Source organism: Caretta caretta, chromosome 2 (assembly GCF_965140235.1).
Source record: "Caretta caretta isolate rCarCar2 chromosome 2, rCarCar1.hap1, whole genome shotgun sequence".
Lineage (NCBI taxonomy): Eukaryota > Metazoa > Chordata > Testudines > Cheloniidae > Caretta > Caretta caretta.
In genome coordinates, this window is record NC_134207.1 from 260,058,165 (window position 1) to 260,085,107 (window position 26,943).

At 44.0% G+C, this 26,943-nt stretch overlaps 1 long non-coding RNA gene across 1 annotated transcript in view; it reads right to left on the reverse strand.

Moving 5' to 3' along the window:
• Positions 1-1,117: 1,117 nt before the first annotated feature.
• The window catches only part of LOC142070891 (uncharacterized), a 37,409-nt gene continuing 11,583 nt past the window's right edge, over positions 1,118-26,943 (reverse strand). The window contains exon 3 of the long non-coding RNA XR_012666807.1: positions 1,118-1,508. This is a non-coding gene — a long non-coding RNA (uncharacterized LOC142070891). The remainder of the gene's footprint in view (positions 1,509-26,943) is intronic.

Here is a 26,943-nt window from a genome sequence, read left to right on the forward strand (position 1 = left end):
GAGGGAACGGGGGCCTGACGATATGTACCCAGAACCACCCGCGACAATGTTTTAGCCCCATCAGGCATTGGGATCTCAACCCAGAATTCCATTGGGCAGCGGAGACTGTGGGAACTGTGGGATAGCTACCCATAGTGCAATGCTCCAGAAGTCGACTCTAGCCTCGGTACTGTGGAAGCACTCCGCCGAGTTAATGCACTTAATGCACTTAGAGCATTTTCTGTGGGGACACACACACTCCAATATATAAAACCGATTTCTAAAAAAACGACTTCTATAAATTCGACCTAATTTCGTAGTGTAGACATACCCTTAGAGAAGTTCATAATTAGGGCTTGTGAGGATTCCAAATATTCCAGTAAAATGAAAAACACCTTCTATATCTGTGAAGAGATCTAACTTGAACGCAGCCTTCCAAATGGCATACTGACAAGATGGATTAATCTGTACTTAGCTGCAGAATGTGGCTTTTAGATCAGGAAGAGGTCAGCAGCCTAAAAGCTCAAAACTCAAGCAGCTACTCAAGAAATTAGGAAAATCCTTTGCACACAACTCAAATTTCTAATTCAAAGCCTTCAGCTATCATATGTCGCAGAGCACAAATTGGAATCCTGTTCTTCAACAGACACAATGTTCTCCAACCCAGAGGCACATGGCATTCTGGTCAACAGTTGTGTCTGCAGAACCAGTCATTACGCTGTTTGAGCGTGGCTTCTACTGAGAAATTTAAAGATTATTTTCTCCCTTTGTGGCATCTAATGAAGAAAGGGCTAAACTGGAAAGTGAATTCCATGAGTGCACGGCAATGCCTTCTCCAAGCAACAACAATATTGATCTCTTGAATTTTGGAAAATCCACTGCATCGACTTCCCGCATTTGAGCCATGCTGTTTCTCGTATCCTCAGTGTGCTGCTTGGTTCAGCTGATGTGGAGAGAATATTTTCTAAATTTGGCTACACCCAAGAGTGCAGGGGAACAAGCCTTGGAAAAGACAGTTTGAAATAAATGCTGTGCGCCTATGCTATCCTGGAATTTACACTGAAGCCCCTTATAGCAAACATAAGTCACCAACACTAAGCTGTTTGTTAAAAAGAAAAGTTAAAATTTTAATGGAGGATTAAAGATAATGAGTTCATAAACTCTGACATGACATGCAGCGTTTGAGTTCAATTTAAGTTCTACAGTGAACCACATTAAATTGTGTTTGGTACAGTATTTCAGGGCTCAGATAGATTCAGGCACCATGTAGTGACACTACATATTAGGCACCTAAACACAGTTCTTCTTCGAGTGCCCTCCCTGTGGGTGCTCCGCTCCAGGTGACGGTGCGTCCCGGCGCCGTTGATCGGAGATCTTCGGTAGCAGCGCCTGGGTGGGACGCACGCGCTCCGCTGCTGTCTCGTGGAGTTGTTAGGATCTGCCTGAGCGCACGCATCCCGCACCCCCCTCAGTTCCTTCTCAACCATCCTCGGTTGAAGATGGGACATGGGGCAGTGCTCATCTCTTCCCTGGTTACGGTAGGAAATAAGTAAAGAAAAATAGAAATGGTTAGCTAGCCATTTCCCAGTTCTCTCTTTCCTTTAGCATAGTCCGTTAGTTTAAATAAATAAATAAACAAATAAATTTTTTCCTCAACTAGTCTCTCGTTGAGACTTCCCCGGACGCTCATACTTTCATTATGCTGCGGTCGCCAGGCTTTAAGAAACGTGGCTCCTGCAAGGAGTCTATGCCGCGGTCTGACGGGCACTCACACTGCGTTAAATGCCTCAGCAAGACACACGTCCCTGCAGTGTCTCCACGGCGCCAACTTAAAAACTAGAGCTCGCCGTGACAGAGACTTGCGGCTAAAAATGCTCCTCATGGAGAAAGCTCTGCAGCCGCCTATGGAGAAGGGCAGTAAACCCTCTCCCTCACGCTCCCCTGCCAAGTCAGAACCGACCGGGAGCCCGGCTTCACCCTCTCACGCGAAGAGGCAGGAAGCCCTAACGTCTCCTCTCAGAGACACTCAAAAGGGTAAAGGCTCTCCCGCAAGGTCTTTACCCCTGGTGCCGACAGTGCCGAGAGCAGGCAACTCTGACCGCTGCAGCACCTCAGCAGCAACTCACGTGGGGCGTGTCAAAGTCAGATTCAAGGCTCACAGAATTTGTCAGACCACTCTGTTTATTAGCAAAGCACTTGATTCAAGACTCACAGAATTTGTCAGGCGCAAAAGCAGGAACCCGACTTCCCCCAGCGGGAAGCTTTCCTCCGCACCGGTCCTGCCAGCACCGACAATGGACCCGGCTGCCGGCACCGCGTTCCACCCCGGTGCCGACAAGAACGTCAGCACTGAGCCTGCCTGCCACCTCGGGAGCAGATTCAGACCCCCTGTGGGGCTCTCACAAACATCTCACGGCTCCTACAAAGGCGAAACGAAAATCACTCCGGGCTGCCGTTCACACTTCATGCTCCGCAGCACACCAGCCTAGGGAGCTGCAACAATTCCTGCATCACAGGATGTCTCTGTGGCCCCTGAGCCTGACTCTCTGCTCCTAGACACGGAGCACTCACGGTTTGAACAGCAGCTCTCACCACCTGACCTGGATACTTTCACTGATAGTGAGAATGACATACAGCAGCAGGCAGAGTTCTCCTTGCCTGAGTCTCCCCCTCCACCAGAGCCATACACATCCCAAGACATGGTGCATCATAAGAATCAGCCTCAGTTTCCCTACTTTGTCCCCCAGTGGCTGGGACCCAACTTTTCCTACCTGGTGCCCTGGCCTCAGTGGTATCCATGGTCAGCTCCTGCCACCATTCCTCTTTATGCCCCTTCTACCAGACCACAAATTTGTCCTATGCCTATATCCCCAGCTCCATCAACATCTAGAGCTCCTGATGAAGAGGTGGGCTATGAACCCTTCCTGGATTTACCAGCTCCTGCCTCGCCATCAGCCGCAGAGGACGCCCTCATGCCTCCACCTCCACAAAACGTGGATGACTTTAAGTAATTCCAGGAACTTTTCAAGAGAGTGGCACTCAGCCAGGACATCCCTTTGGAGGAAGTCCAGGAGACACAACATAGACTCCTCAAAATCCTCCCACCCTCTGCACCCTCAAAGATCTCAATACCCATAAACAAAGCCCTCCTAGAACCAGCTGATACTCTCTGGCAGACCCTGCCTCCATCCCACCAACATGCAAGAAATACTATGTTCCCACAAAGGACTATGTTCCCACAAAGGACGTAGATTTCTTAATTTCCCACCCACAAACCAATTCTCTTGTGGTGGATGCAGTGACGCAGAAAACAAAGCAGCCACACTACTGGCCCACTCTGCAAGACAAACGCCTTGACCTCCTGGGCTGCAAGGTTTATACCTCTTCTACTCTACAATTTAGAATTGCAAATTATTCCACCCTCCTCGCAAGCTATGACTATGACAACTACAACAAGCTCTTTGATTTTGCCTCCCATATACTGGAGGACAGGAGAGCGGACTTCAAGTCAGTCCTCATCGAAGGTCAATTGGTGTCTAGGACAGTACTACAAAAGACCAAGGACATGGCAGATACAACAACCTGCACCACTGCCAATGTAGTGGTGATGCGCCGGTCTTCCTGGCTGTCTGCATCCGGTATCCCTAAAGATTTGCAGACCAAAGTGGAGGATCTTCCCTTTGACAAAGATAAACTCTTTTCTAAAAAAAACAGATGAAGTCCTTCACACTATGAAAGACTCTAGAGCCACCCTGTGGACACTGGGCACATACCTGTCCCTCCCCAGGAGATCACGGTATCAACCTTATCAGAGGCCCCATGCACAACAATATCACCGACTCCAGTCCAGACTGTATGGCACTGGGAGAAACCACAACAGACCTCCTAGGTGCAGGCGAAACCAGGTGCAACCAACTACTTCCCACCCATCGGAAAACAAACAACAATTTTGAAGTGCTGGTCGGGGGTCTATGTGACCACCCCTTGACTCCGCCGCCTATTTGCCTACTGCCTCCAGGCTTTCCATCATGTCCGGCAACAGATCATGCAGGACCGCTGGGTCCTGGAAATAGTTCAGTCAGTAACCTCCATCCCTTTCTTATCTTCCCCACCCTCCCTTTCCCCTTCCCTGTCCCTCTTCAGGGACCCCTCTCATGAGCACCTTCTCTGCATGGAGGTGGCTCATCTTCTTCACCTAGGAGCAGTCGAACATGTACCAACGCAACATCACAGAAAAGGGTTCTACTCTCACTACTTTCTGACACAAAAGAAAGGTGGGGGGTGGAGACCTATATTAGACCTATGCCGACTGAACAAAATTGTACGTGTACAAAAATTCAAGATGGTCACATTGGGCACAATAATACCCAATCTGGAACAAGGGGACTGCTTCACAGCCCTCAATCTACAAGACGCCTATTTCCATATATCAATTCATCCAGCACACGGACGCTTCCTGCAATTCACACTCGGACACGACACTTTCAATACAGAGTACTTCCGTTCGGTCTCTCCACAGCACTGTGGGTATTCTCCAGGACCCTAGCTGTAGTTGTAGCCCACCTCAGCAAACACGGGATTATACTTTTCCGCTACCTAGATGACTGCCTTATCAAAGCCAGCTCCTATGACGAGACGTTAACAGTGACAAACTTTACTCTCTCTCTTTTCCACAGTCTAGGCCTGCAAATAAATTTCCAAAAATCCACCCTGATACCTACACAGCAGTGTTCATTGGAGCTCACCTGGACTCGATTTGAACCAGAGCCTCGCTTCCACACAACAGATTCCTCACTATTACGCATTTCATATGCACAATCTCTGTTCGCCCCAGAATACAGAGGCCTACAGCTTCTTGGACACATGGCAGCCACCACCTTAGTGGTCAAATATGCCAGGCTGCAAATGAGGTGCCTTCAGGGTTGGCTCAACGCCAACTACAAACCCAGCAGACAAAGTTTCTGCATAACACTGACTCTGCCACCGAACGTATTGGCCTCCCTACATTGGTGGACAAAATCAGAGAACCTATGCATGGGTGTTCCCTTCCAACCACACTCCCCAGTACTCATGCTCACCATGGATGCTTCCCTGAAAGGTTGGGGAGCGCAGCTACACGACCACAAGGTACAGGGCCGCTGACCCCTCTCAGAGGCGCGTCTGCATGTCAATCTTCTAGAACTCAGAGCCATCAGGTACGGTTGCCGTCACTTTCTTCCCACCGTAAAGAACAAGTCCATCTGAATTCTGACAGACAATATAGCATGTATGTTTTACATCAACAGGCAGGGAGGAGCACGATCTCACTCCCTGTGCACAGAAGCCATCTGACTATGGAATTGGTGCATACAACATCACATAGAAATCACCGCTTCATACTGGGTGTAAAAACACTACTGCCGACACACTCAGCAGACACTTCTCCAAGGAACATGAACTGGAATTACATCCCATGATACTCCAACAGCTCTTCTCCCACTGGGGCACTCCATCCATAGACCCATTCAAAACCGTAAATGGCATCTATATTGCTCCAGAGCGGGACTCGGGCACGCATCTCTAGGGGATGCGTTCCTCATTCCTTGGAACAACTCCGTCAGGTTCGCTTTTCCACCGATTCCACTGATACACAGGGTTCTATGCAAGATCACAGAGGACAAGGCCCGGGTCATACCTTTTGCCCCAGCTTGGCCCAGAGAGACATGGTATCCTTACCTGCTATGCATGTCCATCAGTCCTCCAAGGACTCTCCCCGACAGATCAGATGTCCTCTCCCAGAACTGCGGTTGGCTTCTTCATCTGCAGCTCTGGAAATTCCATCTGACGGCATGATTCCTTCATGGTTTCAATCCCATGAATTAGCCTGCTCAGAACAGGTCCAATACAGCCTCCTGCCCAGTAGAAGGGACTCCACTTGTAAGACTTACCTGCAAAAGTGGAATCGCTTCTCCATCTGGTGCTTCCACAGACGCCTGACACCCCAGACTGCAACCCTCCCTGACATCTTAGACTATCTTTTCAAACTAAAACAGGACAGGCTTTTGCTCAGTTCTATCAGAGTACACCTCACGGCCCTTACCACCTTCCACGACACTCTGGACGGCTATTCACTTTTCCCCCACCCCACCATGAAACGCTTCCTTATGGGCCTGCAAAATCTCTACCCTGAGATTCATTCACCAGTAGCCTTCTGGAGTCTCAACCTAGTCCTCTGTGCCCTTATGAACCTCCTTTCAAGCCCCTGGCTACCTCATCCCTGATCCACATGTCCATGAAAGTGGCTTTCTTGGTTGCCATAACATCAATGAGAAGAGTTGGTGAAATAAGCACCCTGATGGCCTACCGGAGAAGGGACCTCTGGTGAGTGTACCTTTTTAAACAGGGTGTCTGTGTATGGCTTCATAAGCCAGGGCATTAAGAGGTAGGCTGGGTCTTTAAGGATAACTATAGGCATTTCAACATCCCCAACAGTTATTTTCTGGTCTGGAAAGTAAATCCCTTCCTTCAGCTGTTTAAACAGACCAGAATTCCTGAGGGCGCGAGCGTCATGAACCTTTCCCGGCCATCCCATGTTGATGTTGGTGAAACGTCCCTTGTGATCCACCAGTGCTTGCAGCACCACTGAAATGTACCCCTTGCGGTTTATGTACTGGCTGCCCTGGTAGTCCAGTCCCAAGATAGGGATATGCGTTCCATCTATAGCCACCACAGTTAGGGAATCCCATTGCAGCAAAGCCATCTACTACAACCTGCACATTTCCCAGAGTCACTACCTTTGATAGCAGCAGCTCAATGATTGCGTTGGCTACTTGCATCACAGCAACCCCCACAGTAGCTTTTCCCACTCCAAATTGATTACCGACTGACTGGTAGCTGTCTGGCATCGCAAGCTTCCACAGGGCTATTTAAACTCGCTTGTGAACTGTGAGGGCTGCTCTCATCTTGGTATTCTTGTGCTTCAGGGCAGGGGAGAGCAAGTCACAAAGTTCCATGAAAGTGCCCTTACGCATGCAAAAGTTTCGCAGCCACTGGGAATCATCCTAACCTGCAACACTATCCGGTCCCAGGCCCAGAATCAGCGTTCCATGGCATGAGCCTGCCCCATTAACACCATGATCTCCAAATTGCGGGGGACCATGATTTTAGAAAAAAGTGTGTTCATGTCTTCATCACAACGCTGCTGTTGCCTCCTTGCCTGGTTTTTCAGGTGCTGGTTCTGCATAAACTGCACAATAATGCACGAGGTGTTTACAGTGGTCATAACTGCTGCGGTGAGCTGAATGGGCTCCATGCTTGCCATGCTATGGTGTCTGCTCGGGCAATCCAGGGAAAAGGGCGTGAAACGATTGTCTGCCGTTGCTCTGACGGAGGGAGAGGCGACCGACAACATGGCTTATAGGGTTGGCTTACAGGGAATTAAAATCAACAAAGGGGGTGGCTTTGCGAAAAACAGAATGGCCCCCTCAAGGATAGAACTCAAAATTGGGTTTAGAAGGCCATTGATTTCACAGAGGGAGGGAGGGAGGAAGGGAGGAGAAAATGAATACAAAACAAATCTGGTCTATTTCTTGTTTTGATCCTCTTCATCTATCTTTATACATCTTGCTGGCAGCCGAAGGAGCAGTACGCCTGCTAGCCATCGTCATCTCCTGGGTGGTCGGCAGGAGACGGTACAGTATGACTGCTGGCATTGACCTGGACTGTGGGTTCCACCAGAGGGGAAGGTCTCTGGCCTGTTCCCCGCTCCACTAGGTGGATCAGCAGAGACTGCGGGGATTGTTCTTCTTCTTTTTCTCCATGCTGGCCAGTGATGAGGCTAACTGAGTGAATGGCAGATCTGAGCCACGAAAGTGACCAAACTGAGGGCTGCCGTGAACCTCTGAGGCAAGCAAATCCACCAATAATCGCAGGATCCACTAAGGCAGAGGAGGAACTTTGTCACAGTAGCAATGCCATATCGCGTCTGCCAGCACCCAGGAGACATACAGTGACGGTTAGCTGAGCGGGCTCCATGCTTGCCATGGTATGACGTCTGCACGGGTAACATGGGAAAAAAGGCACGAAACGATTGTCTGCCGTTGCTTTCACGGAGGGAGGGAAGGAGGGAGGGAAGGGGGCCTGACGATATGTACCCAGAACCACCCGCGACAATGTTTTAGCCCCATCAGGCATTGGGATTTCTACCCAGAATTCAAATGGGTGGCGAAGACTGCGGGAACTGTGGGCTAGCTACCCACAATGCAACACTCCAGAAGTTGACTGTTGCCTTGGTACTATGGATGCACTCTGCCGACTGCATGCACTTAGAGCATTTGTGTGGGGACACAAGCAATCGACTGTATAAAAATGCTTTCTACAAAACCGACATCTATAAATTCGACCTAATTTCGTAGTGTAGACAAGGCCCTAGGCTATTTGTTTCTAATTACCGAGAGATCAAAGGGTGAGGCTATCTCTAAGCAAAGACTCTCCAAGTGGATCTCGGACTGCATCAGATCCTGCTATCAGACCCACAATGTTCAACCCCCAGAGAGTGTTAGAACTCATTCTACTAGAGCAATGTCAACATAGGTTGCCTTCCTTCACAACGTACCTATTACAGACATATGCAAGGCGGCCACGTGGACATCTGACCACACATTTGCCAAACATTATGCTATCACACGGGATACCATGGCAGACACCATAGTTGGCCATATGGTACTATCTACCATTATTCCTCAAGCAACTCCAAAATCCCACCAACCATAGTGGGTACTGCTTCACATTCACCTGCAGTGGAGCACCCGCAGGGACAGCATTCGAAGAAGAAGAGAAAGTTACTCACCTTGCAGTAACTGAGGTTCTTGGAGATATGTGTCCCTGTGGGTGCTCCACTCCCCTTTACTTTGCAGTACTAATCGGACAACTCTACGGTACAGAAGGAACAGAGGGGGGTGCGGGACACGTGCACTCAGGCAGACCCTAACGACACTGCGAGACTGCAGCTGAGCGCGTGCATCCCAACCAGGCACTGCTACCGAAGATCTCTGATCAGCGGTGCCAGGATGCACCGTCACCTGGAGTGGAGCACCCAAAGGGAAACGCATCTCGAAGAACCTCAGTTACTGCAAGGTGAGTAACTTTCTCTTCATGAAATAAACCACATCATATAAGTGCTTTTATTTTCAAGACTCTGACTTTTCTCTATTTGTTATTTTTTTCTGTCTTCCCATCCCCCAATATCAATCCTGATATCTACCAAGAAAACTGTAAAGGTATTTTTGTACCAATTTTCATCCAATTAGTTTTGTGACAAACACTGATAAATTCCCAGCAAATTTTAACCAAATAAAAACCGAAACTAAAGAGCCCTAGCTATACAACATATGGTAATATCTTGCAGCAGGTATGGTGATAACAGATGCAAACTAAACCAGGAGCTAGAAAATGTAGCCTCTTTGCAGTGGCAGAAGACTTGTAATAAACAAATCCAGAGGAGATGAAGGGTATACATAATGTATGTAATGTCCCTTTCTTCATATCAATGTTACGGAGTAATTGGATTGAATACCAAAAAACCTGGGCATTCAGCATTAAAGAGGGAATTAGTGCATTTGTCACTTGCACAGAAGCCACAGGTGGAGAGAAATGGGATTACTGTTGTAGAGTGACACATTAAAAGTCATGCCATCTCTCTGGTAATGATGCTAGTATATTTTCCATGAGATAGAAACCGTATTACAGCTGTAAATTATTTCTGCTTCAATCGTTGAGGGAGAGAATGAGAAGAGGAAAAGGAAAATATTTTATAATCACACAGTAGCTTCCCTTACTAAATCCGCAATAGAAGCTTTAAACACATAAAATATATAGCCTGTTACCAACTATCAAGGTTGGAACTTGGTGAAAGTACGTTTATTTCTCATCTAAAATATGAAAGCAGCAAGGTATGTTTTAATGCTACCCGATGAATCAGTCACATTTGTTAGAAGACAAGAATCATGACTTACCACAGTTGCATCCTGTTTATTGCTGAATTGAGTTTACACTCATATTGGAAGAAAGTCAGATTTCTAGCTGTATGTTGGCTGCACTAATTAACCTGCTTGGGAATCTCAGACCAACATAATTGAAACACTATAGGCATTTTTGTACTAATCGTGTTCTTAGCGAGAGAGGTACTTGTGTGGAGTCCAATCCATCCCCACCAATACTGGTCCCTAACACCACTCACCTAACATTAAGTTTTGTTGAATCAAGAAAAAAGCTGCTGTAAAAGCAGTTATAATCCACTGCTTGTGGAGGGAGGAGAGAAGGTGAAATTATTAATACTTGTTTGTAAAACACTTTCTTCTTCAAGTGATGGTCCCTATTGTAGACCTCTGAGGGTTATGCATGCACACCAGGCGCCCGGAGTCAGAGAATTTTGAACATAGTGTCCGTTGGTCCGCACATATGCCCTGACTTGCCTCATGCTTCTGAGTCGACAACAGGTGGGGTGGAAGAACGGCGTTGCCAGTTCCTTCTCACCGCTGCATGGGCCGGGTTGGAACTTTTACTGAACTCATCTCTGATGAACTTCAAAAAAAGATCAAAGTTGTAGTTACTTTTACCACTTTTTATCTGTAGTTTCCCTAGTTTACATTTGTCCTAGTTTTAGTAGTTTTAATGTTAGTTTAGAATAGCTTCCGGGCTTTTTCCCCTATCCTCCCATCCGACAGGTTCTGGACTATGCCCAGGACTTCAGCCTTCAAACTCTGCACCTCCTGCCTGTGATCCTTCTCAGTCAGCGATGACCATCGACACTGCCTCTACTCCATGAGAGAAGCTCAAACCACAGCTAGGTGCAGTATTTGTCAATCGTTTCCCAGCCGAATCTGAGAAGGCAGAGCTCTTTGTCTCCACAAGTATCTCTTGGAGATTGCCAGAACACCACACTCAGACCCAGGCTGTACTCCCTGTAATCCCAAGGGATACATACATTGGCCTGATTCAGTGAGGAGTGCACCTCCCACTCCTCGTCCGATGCCGGTGCCAGTGGGACTACCTCAACTGAACCCATGGCAGGACCTAGTCGGGAGGTTTGAAAGCACCCCACAGGCATGGGGCTAAATCTTCCTCTAAGTCCAAGAAAATGGACATTCCCTTCGCTAGCTTGGCCAAAGGGAACGGAGCACATTCCAAATCTTACAGGCACAAGAATATGACCCAGAAACAACGGGGTCCAATGGTCTTGGGTGTTGAAGTGCCAGGACCTCTGTCACCAGCACCCCACAAGGCACAAGACCTGCCTGTACCAGGGAAGTCCTCAGTGCCAGTACCAATAACTGGGGGGGGGGGGGAAAGAGTGCACCTCACACCAGGAAGATCTGGATCTGTGGCAGACCCCAAGAGGTCTTCATCTGACTGGATCCAGAGTCTCCTCCTCCATCAGGCCCGTCCACATCCAGGGAGATCATATCCCCTCCATGGGATGTGCCTAGGATACGGGGTCTCTCACTCTCCTCACATATACGATACCTGGTTCCATTAGCTCCGATGGTATCACCACTAGAATCGGAGCCCAGCTTCTCCTCTTCTGAAGGATCGGGACTGGGAGAAGAATTGCCTCTTCCATACTGCTCCTATACACCATCACAGAGACATGCACATCCATGGGAATAACTACCTTTCACCATTCTTGGAGTCACTAATACCCCCACTACCTCCAACAAATCCAGTTTACTGGCCATATTGGAGACCTTGAGCAGTATCCTCCCTTGGAACCCACTCGATCCACAAGAGAATCACCACCTGCTTCTGTGCCAAGGGACCCATCAAGCAGGTGGAAGGATCTTACACCCTGGTCCTGGTGGTTCTGCCAGAGCTGGCTAGGTTCCCATCCTCCTCACCAAATGAAGTGGTAACTGCTTCGTTTCCCTCCTCACCAGATTACTTCAGATAGTTCCAGGAGCTTCTAAAGAGAGTTGTGGGAGAATTCGAGGAGGAGATTCAAGACTCACAGCATAAGCTCCGGGATATCCTACACACCTTGACACTGGCAAGAATACCGCTCCCAATTAACGATGCCATATTGGAGCCTGCAAGAGTTGTACAGCATACCCCCGTCACATGTTCCATCACTCCCAAAGGATAGGACAAACAATACTATGTCCCTGCCAAGGGAAGAGAATTCCTTTTCTCCTACCCTGCTCTGAACTTGTTGGTGGTTCAGGTGCTGCAGAGAAGACCAAGCAGCAACACCCTGGGTCCCTCCTGGGGACAAGGAAGGGAAGCGTCTTAATGTTCTGTGGAGGAAAGTCTTCTCTTCCTCCAGTTTGCAATTCAAGATAATCAATTTTCAAGCACTGTTGGCTAAGTACGACTTCCTGAATTACACTAAGTTCGAGGAATTCACTGATGCCCTATCACAACAAGATCATACCTGCTTCCAGTTTTGAACAATGTCAAAATAAACTGTTTCAAAAATGTTATTTTGAATCCACATTCAAAACGCTCCACTCAACACCCAAATGAGCTTTTGGAGAGGTTCGTTTCATTGAGAGAAAACAAAAAAATTGTTTTGATTCTAAACTAAATGATATTTCCTTTTAACTTTGGCCTCTGAATCACAAAATCAATTATTCACTCATCACGGCTGCAATCATACCACTCAACTGAGTTGGAGCGAGCTCAGGTGTCCTACACAACGGTCTTCTCTTCAGCAGCAAACTGAGTAACCCGTTGCAGGATGATGGGAGGAACCCGACGCAGATCAGAGACAGGTGTCGAAGACAGAGGCGTTAGAAGCGGGAGCAGTGGCACAGGTGGAATTATTAGTCTCAAGGAATGGTAGAGGAGAGCTCTCTTGGGAAATCTGTTCATTAAGGTGACAGATTGGCTGATGTTCATTGTATGTTTATGCTAGAACTATAAAAGATGAGAAAGCAAGCATTTAACTATGTGCATGTGTGAACTAGTTAAAATGCTGTCAATGCACATGTGCAAATACGTGCCATATTGCAACAATACTGTTACATGATGAGAACTGCATTTACTAACTATTCATAATCAAATTAAAAACCATACTTATTTTAGCAAAGATTGCAAATGTTCCTTTAGCCCCAACTTTCCCCAGTAGCCTCTGTTAAGAATTGTCTCTACAGTCTAGTAGTCCTTGAACATTTTGTTCAGGATTCTGAACAGTTGCTGATTCTTAATGAGTTTCAAAGATTACTACATACTGCTTGCTCTGAAAAAATAACCTTTTCCTGAATTGCAGGAGACAATGATTCTTTTATTGCATTATGTAATATCCTTGTGTCAATATTTCTGTTTGTAGCAGATGAGCTTTAATGTGTTCATGATTACTACTGATGTACAGTAGAATTAATTTAAGAATTAATAAGAATTGTACCCGCCCTGTACTTTTAAAGCAGAATGAGTCAGCTTCAAGTTGACACTGCCAGCCAAGATACCAAAACAAGATATCTTGCTGGTTAGGCCAGCACAATTAGCAGTGTTAAAAGGGGCAGTGTTTATTTGAGTGCAAAGACAGACAAAGACAGTTACTGTGTGAACACAGCACCTTTATAAACACCTGAATTTGGACAGGTACCAGGTACATCCACATCACCAAGGCAGTGGCTGCATCACAGCATTTCCTGTACATCAACCCATTCAGATGTATTAAATGCACACAGGAAATACTACAGCTATGACAACTGTTTGAGCTCCATAAAGAGACAGCTTCCTCCATCTTCTGAAGATGAGTGAGACATACACAGAATTGACCCAAACCATGTGACACCTTTTCTGAGAAAAGTTTCCTTGCAATGCTGTAAAGAATTACCCCTTGGTAGAAGTTTCTCCTGTGGATGGGAAGTTACCAAGGTATTCAGGTGTGTTACTGGACTGAACCTGGAAACCACAGCTACCCCTAAGTACCATTCATTAGCTTAAAGGAGTCCAAGGTAGACAACTGATTTCATATATAGAGGCTGTGTATACCACATTGAATTAAACACGGGGATAGATTGTAACACTAAGACTAAAAGTGTTTGTGTATGCGGGATCTTTATATGCATGTTACATTGAAACTACTGTATTCTCTGTTTGTGTTAGATATTTTATGCAGTTTGTGTCTTTTATTTTGCTACACTGTTTTATTGAATAATTCTTAAATGTAATTCTATTGTATTTCATTAAATCCTATGTATCTTTTCTTGCCTTATTAAACTCTGTATTTTTTATTATTTCTGATAAATAATTCTTTTGTTTTCAAAGAATTTCAGCTTGTGTGTTATCAATCCTTGAGCGGAAGGCTGTATCTGTGTCCTTTCAGGGGGTTAGCAAGACTAGCTTGCTCTGGGGAGCCCTCTGCAGGTTGGAGACAAGCCCCTGGTAACACCCTGGCAATTCCTTTAGGGTGAGCCACAATTTTGTTACCCTTTTCTTAAATTAGAAGAGCTATTATAGGCTAATTTAATTGGCTTCTAAAATTTAGAGTAACAGGAGCAAGAAACATAAAGCCATTATTAACCTTGCAAAATTTAGGAAACAGGAAACAGCTATTTGAATTTTGGTTTTATTTGTTCTGGAAGTGGTGATATATCTCAACCGCGGTGTGTAATTTGAGGTTTCAGAGTAGCAGCCGTGTTAGTCTGTATTCGCAAAAAGAACAGGAGTACTTGTGGCACCTTAGAGACTAACAAATTTATTTGAGCATAAGCTTTCGTGAGCTACAGCTCACTTCATCGGCTGCATTCAGTGGAAAATACAGTGGGGAGATTTATATACACAGAAAACATGAAACAATGGGTGTTACCATACACGCTGTAACCAGAGTGATCAGGTAAGGTGAGCTATTACCAGCAGGAGAGCAGGGCGGGGGGCAGGAACTTTTGTAGTGATAATCAAGGTGAACCATTTCCAGCAGTTGACAAGAACGTCTGAGGAACAGTGGGGGGTGGGAGGAGGGGGGATAAACATGGGGAAATAGTTTTACTTTGTGTAATGACCCATCCACTCCCAGTCTCTATTCAAGCCTAAGTTAATTGTATCCAGTTTGCAAATTAATTCCAATTCAGCAGTCTCTCGTTGGAGTCTGGTTTTGAAGTTTTTTTGTTGAAGTATTGCCACTTTTAGGTCTGTAATCGAGTGACCAGAGAGATTGAAGTGTTCTCCAACTGGTTTTTGAATGTTATAATTCTTGACGTCTGATTTGTGTCCATTTATTCTTCTACGTAAAAAAAAGCAATGATCAGAAAGCAGTCTGACGTCGTGCAAAAATAAAAGTAGTTGTATACCATGCTATTTGGACACACGGCTTTTTACACTGAAAGACATACACTTTTTACGCTTGCTGTGAAAGATATTGAACCAGGTCTTCACTGTGTTCTGAACACTGTGGAAACACTTGTTGATTCTATTAAATCCAGAGCAACAAACTCCAGGTGTTTTGCTACACTTTGTGAGAAGTGAGTGCAGAGCACCATTCCTTGCTCATGCATACAGAGGTGAGATGGTTATCTCGAGGCAGAATGCCTACCTGTATGTTTAACCTCAAGGAAGAGTTATGTACTTTCTTAGATGATAAGAAACCTGACCTTGCTGAAGTGCTGGAAGTGTGCCCTTGTTGCCAAGAAGGCCAATGGCATTTTGGGATGTATATGTAGGGGCATTGCCAGCAAGATCGAGGGATGTGATCGTTCCCCTCTATTCGACATTGGTGAGGCCTCATCTGGAGTACTGTGTCCAGTTTTGGGCCCCACACTACAAGAAGGATGTGGAAAAATTGGGAAGAGTCCAGCTGAGGGCAACAAAAATGATTAGGGGACCGGAACACATGACTTATGAGGAGAGGTTGAGGGAACTGGGATTGTTTAGTTTGCGGAAGAGAAGAATGAGGGGGGATTTGATAGCTGCTTTCAACTACCTGAAAGGGGGTTCCAAAGAGGATGGATCTAGACTGTTCTCAGTGGTAGCTGATGACAGAACAAGGAGTAATGGTCTCCAGATGCAGTGGGGGAGGTTTAGGTTGGATATTAGGAAAAACTTTTTCACTAGGAGGGTGGTGAAACACTGGGATGCATTACCTAGGGAAGTTTTTAAGGTCAGGCTTGACAAAGCCCTGGCTGGGATGATTTAGTTGGGGTTGGTCCTCCTTTGAGCAGGGGGTTGGACTAGATGACCTCCTGAGGTCCCTTCCAACCCTGATATTCTATGATTCTATGATGTGACTGGCAAAACTGGGTTACCGCACAGACATATTCAGCAAAATGAATACGCTGAATAAAACTATACAAGGTGAGATCATTTTATTTCCCAGCATGAAAGAATCGAGACATCCAAATGAAATCTACAACTCTGGAAAGTTCGTGTTTGTGGGGGCAGTACTTATATGTGTGAGCTCTTACATTCTTTCATTCAGGAACAAAACATGGACTTTGATGTAATTAAACCTCAGCTAGCAGCGCTTCTGTCTGCTCTGCTTAACAAATATAATGCTCATTTTCCTGAACTCACAACCCCATTTATTACCACCTATGTATGTGAAGCTGGATTTTTCAGCCATGGCATCAATGAAAACAAAGGATCAACACTGACCATGACATGCACATGTCCTTGTCAAAGATATCCTCATGTCTTCACAGAATTGTTGATCACCACGAGCAACAAATTTCACACTAAGTATGACAAAAAATAATATTCAGTTTTTTAATTTGTGAACCTATATTATCCTTTCCTTTTGTATATTGCATATGTTTGGGTGTTTAACTGTATAACGATTAATTTAACACAACTTCTAATCTACTGCGTACGCAGAAAAACAGGTGGAGTGGCACAGGTGGGCCACAGAGTTTTTATAGCATGTTGGGGGGGGCCTCGGAAAGAAAAGAGGTTGAGACCCCCTGCACTAGTGCCTGCATAACAATGGGGTAGTACCCTTTGCAGTTTATGTACCAGGAGCTCCTGAAGGAGGGCAAATTATGGGCACGAGTTCCATCAACACTACCACCCAAGTTAGGATCCCCATACTTTCATAGCCAACAATTACCTCTGGAATATCTTTAATATCCGCAGTAACTAGTCATTGGCTGGGTGTGTGTGTTGCTGGTGCATGCTGTCCCAGCTCTGCGCAGACCTGACCCAGCAGACCTTGTTCAAACTGCCCAATAAGATCACAAGTCTTGGTTCAGTTGCAAAGGCACCCAGCCAGGTTTATTGACAAGGAAGAATGGTGCTAATGCCCTGGCTCAATGGTTACAGGTACAGTAACACATGTATGCCTGTGACAATGGACCAGCTCAGTGAATGGTGGGACTTTCCATTCCCACTTTGGCTGGCCAAGGACAATCCCTAGAAAGCTCCTTATTATATCCTGATACAAACAAGTTATCTGTTGTTCCTCTGATATGGTTATTTACCACCCTTTCCCTTGTACATGTTGGTTCAATCAAAACATCTCTATCCATTACACAGTCTTCTGACCTTATCTTCAACAGGGAATCAGTGTGCCCTTGTATCATCTTCGGGGAGTGTGTTTGTACCATACTTGCTATCGGGGTTTTTGGTATCACCCTTCTGGAATGTGCTTGTATGAGTGTCCTGTGCTTAGTACTCCTCAGGAATGTGCATGGTTTTGCACTACCAGCCCCGTTATTCCCAGTTTCTGTGAAGTTGCAAGCAGGCATGTTTCGTAACAGGGCCGGACTTCTACTCACAGCCTGACTGTTGCTCACTTTGCTTTAGATTAGGGAGGCCTGATTACTACTTTAGTCCAGGTCTCAGGCCTCATACCGGGCTTCTTATACAAAGCCTCATGTCTCAGGTTCTCTCTTTCTACTACATTCCCCCCCATGTTTTGTCTTTTTAGGGGAAAGGTTATTACCAGAGAAAACTCTCCAGTCTCAACTTCGTGTTTCTGATCTCCGTTCTGAATAAGCAAAAATCACTCTGAGATGGACGCTGCGGACCCTGAGCATGCTCAGTAAGAACTTAGGATTTCTTTTAAAAAAAAAAAAGTGTCCTAAATGAATGTGGGTGTGGCTTTGCAGAATCACAGCTCTGAAGTAAAGGACATCAGTGAGCATGTGCAAGATCGGCAACTATTGAGCATGTGCAGAAACATGTCCAGGCAAAGAGCAGACATGCCCAAGCACATCAACCTCCAGCTCCACCACAATAGACAAGACCTGCGAGGAGATTCTGGGGGGCATTTCTTTTTATTTTGTTTGTGGGTACCTTGTATTCACTGTTGTAGGATTGGTTGGGTCCTCTTATTTGGTATCCTTGATTCCTCTGCCTGTTCCTTTCCCTGTTTAATTTATGCCCTTCCTTTACAGAAAAGTTGCTTCTTTTTATCTGTGATCCTCAATTCCCTATTATAAATTGTAATATCCTAGAGGCAGTAGGGGTTAGTTTATGCACCTGGTCACTAGGTGTAGGCACCAAGTGCCAAGAACCCAGTGCTCACTAGTCCTAAGCGGGGGGAGTCACCAAGCCCCTGGAGAGGGAGAACTAAGGGGTTCTACCACCCTTGGTAATCAGAGGTGCCCCGGGAAGGGGTTCCATAAATCAAATAAAATATACAGTATCTACACACAAATCTGAGTCTTTGCTCAGCCATTGGGATGGCAGCTTTAGGAAACTGCCCTCAAGAGAAGGAATTAAATGGGTCACATCTGCAGGAAGCACTTCAAGGGCTTCACATTAGGGCTTGCACACTAACTAGCCACATACTGATCCATCTCTCCTCCCTTCTCTGGTAACTGCAGACGGAGCGTTCTCCCTTCCATCCCCTTCAGATGGTCTTTGGGGATGAGGGAGAAGCACTGCCACCTCCACTTCCTGGGGCTAGCCGTAGCTCTGACATGGAGGAAAGCTTTTTACACAGAATCTTGTGGGGGGGAAAATAGCTGAGTATTTAACTGGTGACTTAATTATCGGAAATGCACTTAAGTAACCTTAACTAAATCATCAGATTTTCGGATAGGCATTTCACTGCTAACTCTCACGCCTTTACAAAAAGGGTGAGTTTTTCAGCTTGCCCCAGCAGCATTGTTCCCTACAGTGTATTTTCTAGTACTCTGATACAGAAGCCAAACAATTTATACTGGACACAGTACACCAGTGTCTTAGAGCCCCTTTTGAACCAGGGAACAGTTTAACAGCTCTCAATTTCTGCATAGGTGTTAAGTGGAATATAATGCAGCACATGTATATCCACTATTTAAACTACTTATGTAAAATACAACCAGTGAAAGAATTTCAAGCCAAGTGTATCCTAAGTAGCTCAAAAATATCCCCTAAATCAAGTGTTCAGTTGCTATCACCTTAAACAAAATAAAGAACTGTTTCAAAAAACATTTGAAAATGATTTAATGGCAGAGTTGTGCTCTGAAAGGATTCCTGATGAAGGCTCACATTAAAGGTTAATAATAACGTTTAAGATACAGCATTCAAATACTGCTATGTGAAGACATTTGGCCCAGGAAATAAAAGTGAACAGGAAACAACAGAAAGCAATTATTCCTCTGAATCAGACACAACAAAATAATAGCCAAGTCTATAAATCTAAAGCAGTATCAGACTATTAGAACCAAACAAACATTAGGTAATATAAAAGGAGTGAAAACAATTAGATGTTGTATACTTAAAAGGATATTGCAAAATTATTTTATTAAAAATAACCTCATGTAAGGCCTTTAATGTAAAGAAAGGGGAACATGGCTGAAAGAAGAGTGGAGGAAAATTGTATGTATTCTTTTTCTGGTAGTGCACACTATGAACTTTTGTTTTCTAGAAACAAAAAGAAAGGCATGGTCTCCTCCCCCACCCTTTCCTCCCAAAGAGTCTACTTCTAAAGAGAGAGCAACATTTTGCATGAATATAAAACAACTGAACAGCTAAAGCAGAACCAGTGTACAGAATAGATACAATAAGGCACAATACTGTAATAACTGGGTACCAAAAAAACTGAGGAAGTACTAATTTATATAGTACCATTTAGGTGTTTATGTTACTTTACCAAAAAAAAAAAATCCTGCCTTACTCATCATACTGATATGCTAATTGTAACAGTCACAAAAGACAGGGTTATAGTAAGAGTGTATGTTGCTTTGGTTCATTAAGGAAGCATATTTTTAGAAGGTTTTGTGAACAGTTGTATGCCATTCCATCTCACAGTGCAAATGAGTGCAGTACAAGGAGATGGCTGCTATTACTCATTCCCTGAGAGGTGGCAGGTGAGAGTGGTTGAACCTGAGAATGAATGACACAATGTCATTGTCATTCTACATATGGAATAGAAAGAGGAAACCATAGCATTATCTATCAGCACTGATTGATAAGGATATAATCCTCTCTACTGCATGTCTGTCAAATTTCAGGCAGACCAGCATAGCCTGGAGTGGCCAGCAGATCTCAACCACCAGGAACCATTCTCTATCAGTTCTTTCCAAGCTGTCGGTAATGTTTTACACTCCATAAGGAAGACCAGCTACAGCAAATAATAGACTGCTGTTGTCTGCCATCTGTAGGGCTGATATGAAATAACATTCCTCTGAAATCTAAAAATAAAGGGGGTGGGCAAGCACCATGCAAATACTGAATGGAGTCCTGACTCCGAATGGAGCACTCTTTCCCCTTGAGTTTGTAAAACAGTTTTCTTGCCATTAAGCTAGAAAAAGCCACACTGGAATACTTGCTAGCCAATACTGTTTGGAAGCAGTTGGTTACACTAAAACTGCTTGATGGGCAGATGTATAAGGGGCCTGCTCCAGAGAAGAAAGTGCTAGCAGTCATGCTGTTCATATCCCAGAACAGCTGGTTTTCTAACCAAGTGCAGTATTATCAATCCTGTAAATAGCAGCAGCTTTACAATAGACCAGGAAGTGGGACAATTTCATCTATCCCCATTGGCAGGGGGCAGAGAGAACAAGAAATGCTATAATGCAGACATCTTTTACCCTGACTTGAGTGCTACATAAAAATAAGTTTGCTTTATCCTGCCATTTTGAGTGCCTCCTGAACTACTTACACAACCTGGTAATGCCAGTGGAAGGACCAATCCCTTAGTCTGTGAAATCTGACAGGAACACAGAACAAATCTGTATGATTACACACAGAACACATGCACTCTATGCATGCATTCTAAGTGAGGATAAGAATAGAGCACTGTCTTACATGTTTTCTCCATACTCCAGTTTCTCTCTAGTGGTCTATTTTAAAGAGATGTTTGAATTTAGCATGACAGTTACTTTATAAGTTTTATAATAATTTTATTGTAGCCTTCCACCTTACATCCATAAACAGTCAAATCTAATCAACTAAATCCTGCCAAGAATAATGTCTCCTCAAACACCTTCTTATTGCTGCACATGAAAATCCTGCATAATGCACTGGAGGATAAAAAAACTGATTGGAAATGCAACCTAGCATGACCATACTATCAAACACCATGTCGTCAAGTGTCACCAGTGTGGTACTCTCCTCTATCCAGTGTTGATAACAGTTGGCTGCGTGTGCGTGTTCCCTCTGTGTGCTGCCCTGGCTCTGCGTAGATAGCTGTTACAGCAGACCCCGAGAGAAACCCCAAGGACCACAGACTCCGATAAGGTACGAAGGCACCCGGCCAGGTTTATTGCCAAATGAAACACAATCTCTAGCTCCCTGAATCAGATGTCTACAGTTCTGCTAGTACATATGTGCTCCCTGACAAAGGACTGGCTCAGACAGTGGCGGGATTTACGACTGCCCCCTAGGCCAGACAAAGACGACCCCTCAGGGGTGCATTCTTATACACAGGTACAAACAAGTTACACCTCACTTCCGACGTATTGAGGTACAACTCCTCTATGTAGTAAGGTGCCGCCAATCACCTTGTACATGTTGGTTCAATCAAAACAACCCCATCCATCATATTACCCTTTTGCGCCTGTCTTTAGGATGGGTCCGCCTGTCCCTTGTTATCTGTGTGGAATGTGCTAGTATCGGAATGTTCTGGTACCATCCTGACATATGTTTATATCTCGTGTCCAGTACCTTTTAGGTATGTGTGTTTTTGCAACATCACCCCTCTCCTTGTCAGACTCTGAGCAGGGCGTGCCTCTTGCTCACAGCTTAACTTTCTTTTATGTTAACAAAGTCTTGACCATTACTTTAGTTCAGGCCTTAGGCATCATACTGGGCCTCTGATACAAAGGTTTTTATGTTTCAAGGCCTCCTCTAACTACACACCATACATGCCGTTCAAAATACACCAAAAATTAGCATGCACAGGCATAATAGATATGTTATTTAACTCTCAGATTACTGACTGGTGAAGAGGTGCGAAATATGTTTACTAGATGGTCAGTTGGATTTGTTTGCATCCTTTTCACTCTTTAGCTATCTATGCATATTCCAACAAATGAGTTCACTGTTAGAAACATTTGATAAAACAGTTAAGACAATACTGAAAAGTATTTGCAGAAAGCTATTTTCCTATTTATATTAGCACACACAATTTGATCCCAAGAATTATGTTCATACAAAAAGGGCTTTGAAGCATACTATGTAAGCAGTCAAATACCTCAAATACTGAATAAATACTGAATCTTTTGCAAGTGAGTTAGACCACAGATTGGAAAATTATTCATTATACAGAACTAACTGTGATAATAAACTGGGGACTAGTTGTGACCATTAAGAAAAGAAGCTACTGTACATATTATTTACCCATCTCTGATGTGTATGTTCTTCCTCTGAATTGCACTGAAGAACCAAAAGGAACCATGGCTTATTTTCAGGCCTCATTTCTTCCCTGTCTCCCATTCCCATAACCTTATCATCTACCCTGCTGACAGAATGGTTGCCTCCCTTTCTCCTAATCTTTATAGAGCCCCAAGCTGTCCTCTTCCCCTTCTTCCACTGATTTTCTCATTCTCCCTCTTCACATCCCCATTCTGCACTCCCACCCAACCCACCCTTTCCTATGATTGGGATGAGAGATGAAACAGGGCAGACATGTAAAGAGGACAAAACAGCAGTGAAGGAGACTGGGGTACAGACACTGAATGAATCCCATCAAAATTCCCATTGCAAGTAATTCTTCTCCATATCTACCACCTGCTTGTCCCCTCAAAACCTTTAGAAACTCCCATTTCCATAGCTGAGAGCTAGCCTCCTTGGCACCAAGTGTATTGTTTTATAAAGTAAAACTTATGAGTAAAAGGCAGATCTTGCACTTCATATCCTGCTTCCAAAATTCTTCATGAGTCTCTGGCTTTTCCATTAGTATTCAATGGAAGCTTTTCATTTCCACAACAAAGACCAGAACATAATCGAGACATATGGATCATTGAAAAAATCAGCATCTGAACATTAAGAGAATTAAGTAAAATGCCATTATATTCTCTACTGCACACAGTACAAAAGAATAAAAATGACAATTTAGGAGATCAGTGCACTATAGAACATAAAGGAAAAGTACTGGAAAGCTTACATAACTTGCCTTAGTTACTGATCTTTGATACACGATTCTATTGTATTTCTATTATTCCTTCCATCAGAAGTGCCAGCTAGTTTGAGTTGGTCTATAATTGAAAGCCAAATATCTTTTCATTGTGTAGTAAAGGCATTAACTTTCAAAGAAAAGTATTAAGTCTTTCAGATCTTACACTCACTAAACTAGGGATTCTTACACTCTGGAGAGTTAACAATGAGCTTCAGCTCCTTTTCTTATCCCTCCATTAAAAACTGTGTCTGATCTTTACTGTTATGGAGGACTTCCAAAAGCGTGAACCAAGTTTAAACCAACACAGTGATGCTTGCCCAAATTTGCAGGCAGCCTGAAGCAATTAACTCTAAAAGAGGTGAACTGGTCCATTCTCAATCAAACCCTTACGGACTCTGCAGACATTCACACTTTTCCAGCACAACCCAGGATTTAGCATCCCCCCCCCGCCCCGAATTTGCTGTTTTGCTGAAGTTGCCTCCTACTCTCCAGCATTTCCTACGAGCAGAAGTTAACTGAATCTGTATTACACCACGTTCTCCCAGCTATGTGCTATGTTTTGACCACTATCTTACTCTTTCTTCCCCTCTATGGATCAGCTGCTTGCAGCTTGACTTTCTTCTGTGGTAGACTCAGCCTAAAACACAGCCGAATGCTGGTTAGCTATCAACCAGTAGCTGGCAGAAGATTTGGGGGCATGCATACAGCCATTAAAAAGGAGGATATACAGAGCCATTTGGAGACCAAGCATACATTGTTATAAACAAAACCCATCAAACTAAAGTTCATAGGCTTAGAAAAAGCAGAAGACTGCTTTGTTAAATGACAATACTGTAGACATGTAACCCCTCCATGCACCATACTTTACATCACTGCAAACAGCAAAAGCTGCCAAGCCTAATAATGGGGGAACATTGAATGCACCTGTCAAGCTGGTTGAAATATTTCCAATTGAACAGTTTTACCAATAGAAAATGCTGTTTTTCATCTAAATCAAAATGTTTCTCAACATGTTGATTTCAATAATTTTTTTTTACATTGACAAAAGAGTTTCTAAGGACGGCAATTTGAAATAGAACCTAAGTATTTTTTTAACTCTCACTTTGTATCAACTAGATGTGAATAAATCATGTACTGATTAGTCAGTCTTGTCACATTGCTGTGTGTTTTCACTGGATAAGACCACAGTGTTTCAGATTGGTTCAGTTTAACCATGTGATGTCACAGCTGCTGTTAGTGGCAGGGCTGTCTTTGGAATTGAGAAGTAGGTTTGATAACCTGCATCTTTGATGAAAGGGAGTAGTTAGATTGCCAGCTACTGTGGCTCTGATCCTTCACAGCCAGGTGTAAAATCCAGATGGAAATCCAACTTTTGTTAAGAACCCCCACCAATAGGCTAAGAAGAAATCTGATGAGCACAATATTAGGAGGAACAGGTACAGGATTAGACGTGTTAAATAGTATAGATACAGAGGTATTAGCCAATAAATTGAACACAATGGGATGACATTTAGGAACAGTATCTAAGCCTTTAATGACATCTCTAACTGATCTGAGTGTTAGCCATTATTTTGTAAAAAATTTGCTTCCTGGATGGGACAAATCACAAATAAAAGATCATTTAAATATTTTAAAGGCAGTTGAGGTACTACAAAACTATCTGTCACAAACGTGGACTAATGATCTAGTAAAGGATATTATAAGAGATGGAATGAGTGGTATTCTACCTTTGGAGAAAAGGAGTATTATGTGGAAACATGCCTCCGAACCTCAGAAGAGATACTCTTGGTGGAGGATGGTAAACTTCACATACAATCTTCAATGGAACCAAGCAACACATTCATAATTATGATGTCTGAAGCCCTTACTGAAAGCATATCTCCTATTGTATCACTTGGGTTAAATATTAACACAAGTGTAATGCAACCAGTTGGACATAAACGTGGGGCAATCAAACAGAATCAGACATGGAAGACTGTGAAACTTGAGGCCTATATGGAAGAACGAGGAACCGGATATGTGTGTAATAACGATACAATCCAATCTTATGACGTATGTTTAAATAGAGAAAGAGGAGAATGTCATTATCAACCGGATCCTTTTCCATTTAATGGATCAGTTGTCATATATGTTGGGAGAAAATATGTTAATATTAGAAGTTGGTGTACATTGTTTAAGGTGAATTATATATATATATATATATATATACGTATAATGTAAAATAATCCACATGAGATTAAATGTTTATGTAATGTCACCTCTGTGACAGGTTGTGATTTCAAGTTCTGTTCAAGTTCAAGTTAGGTAATTGAACATATTAAAAGAATCACCAAGCATAGCTGGTGGGATGTATTTTGGGGATTATCTCCCTTGGCTTCAAAATTCTTTAACATAATCTTGCATTTAATTGTTATAGTTTTGATAGTGCAAATAATAATGGTGGCAATGCTCTTTATTTTGGGTTGGACTAAAAGGAAATTCCAACATCTTAAGCATGTACAGATTCCCTCCCTGAAAAGAAATTATTATGGCACACAAATGAGTGTGAGCAGTGTGAGAATCGAGAGTGGCAAGGAAGTGTGACAGTGCAAAGATGTGATGGCTCGGTTTCCTGCAAAGGAAAGCTTTGAGTCTATACTGGACAGGACCGCACACTCATTGGACTCACATGTTTATGAAGTGTTTACAAGCCAACAAGGAGAGGAATTGTAATGAGAGACTTTTGCCTTAGTTGCCCGGAATGCCGTATCAAGCTCTGAATGGGAAAATCTGCAGAAAACCCCCCGAAGGGGTTTAAATTAGTCAAAATTATAAAGCTTAATTGAACATAAAATACGTGGTGATAGTATCAGGACCCTTTGATATGCTTAGAACAGTAATCAGTTTTAAGAATAAAGCTTTAATTAAATACAAATTAATAATAGTTTAAATTAGAAAATCTCGTAATGGTGGCTACAGGGCTATGTAATGTAGTGGAAAATCTCATAAGAATGCATGGGCGCCCATAGAAATTAATAGGGATGATGCAATCAAGACAAGATATTGCATCACTTCCTGTGGGGAATGACTCAGCAAAATCCCACAGAGATACTTTCTAGCCCATAGAAACAAATAGGACTTTAGCTAAGGTTCATCCAAAGGTCAGCTGAAGTAGCTAGGGTTAATTTAAAGGTCATCTGAGGAGTTCCATAGAAGTCTATGGGGCCTCTAGTAGGGAGGGACACTCCTTTTGATTGACAGCTGACAGTCCCATAGAACTCTATGGGCAGAAGAGGAGTGCCTAGTCACATAGGTACACGTGACTGGGAGGAGCTAGGGTGTGACGATCAAAAAGCTGAAAGCTGATTGGCTGAGCCTAGGTGGCCAAACAGTATATAAAAGCAGCAGCTGAGAAGCTAAAGCTCTGTAGGGATAGGGACCAGCAAGAGAGCAGAACGCTGCCAAACACCTATAAGAAGATACCTGCGCAAGAGAAGTCACCTGAAAAGCTGAAAAAGGAAGAG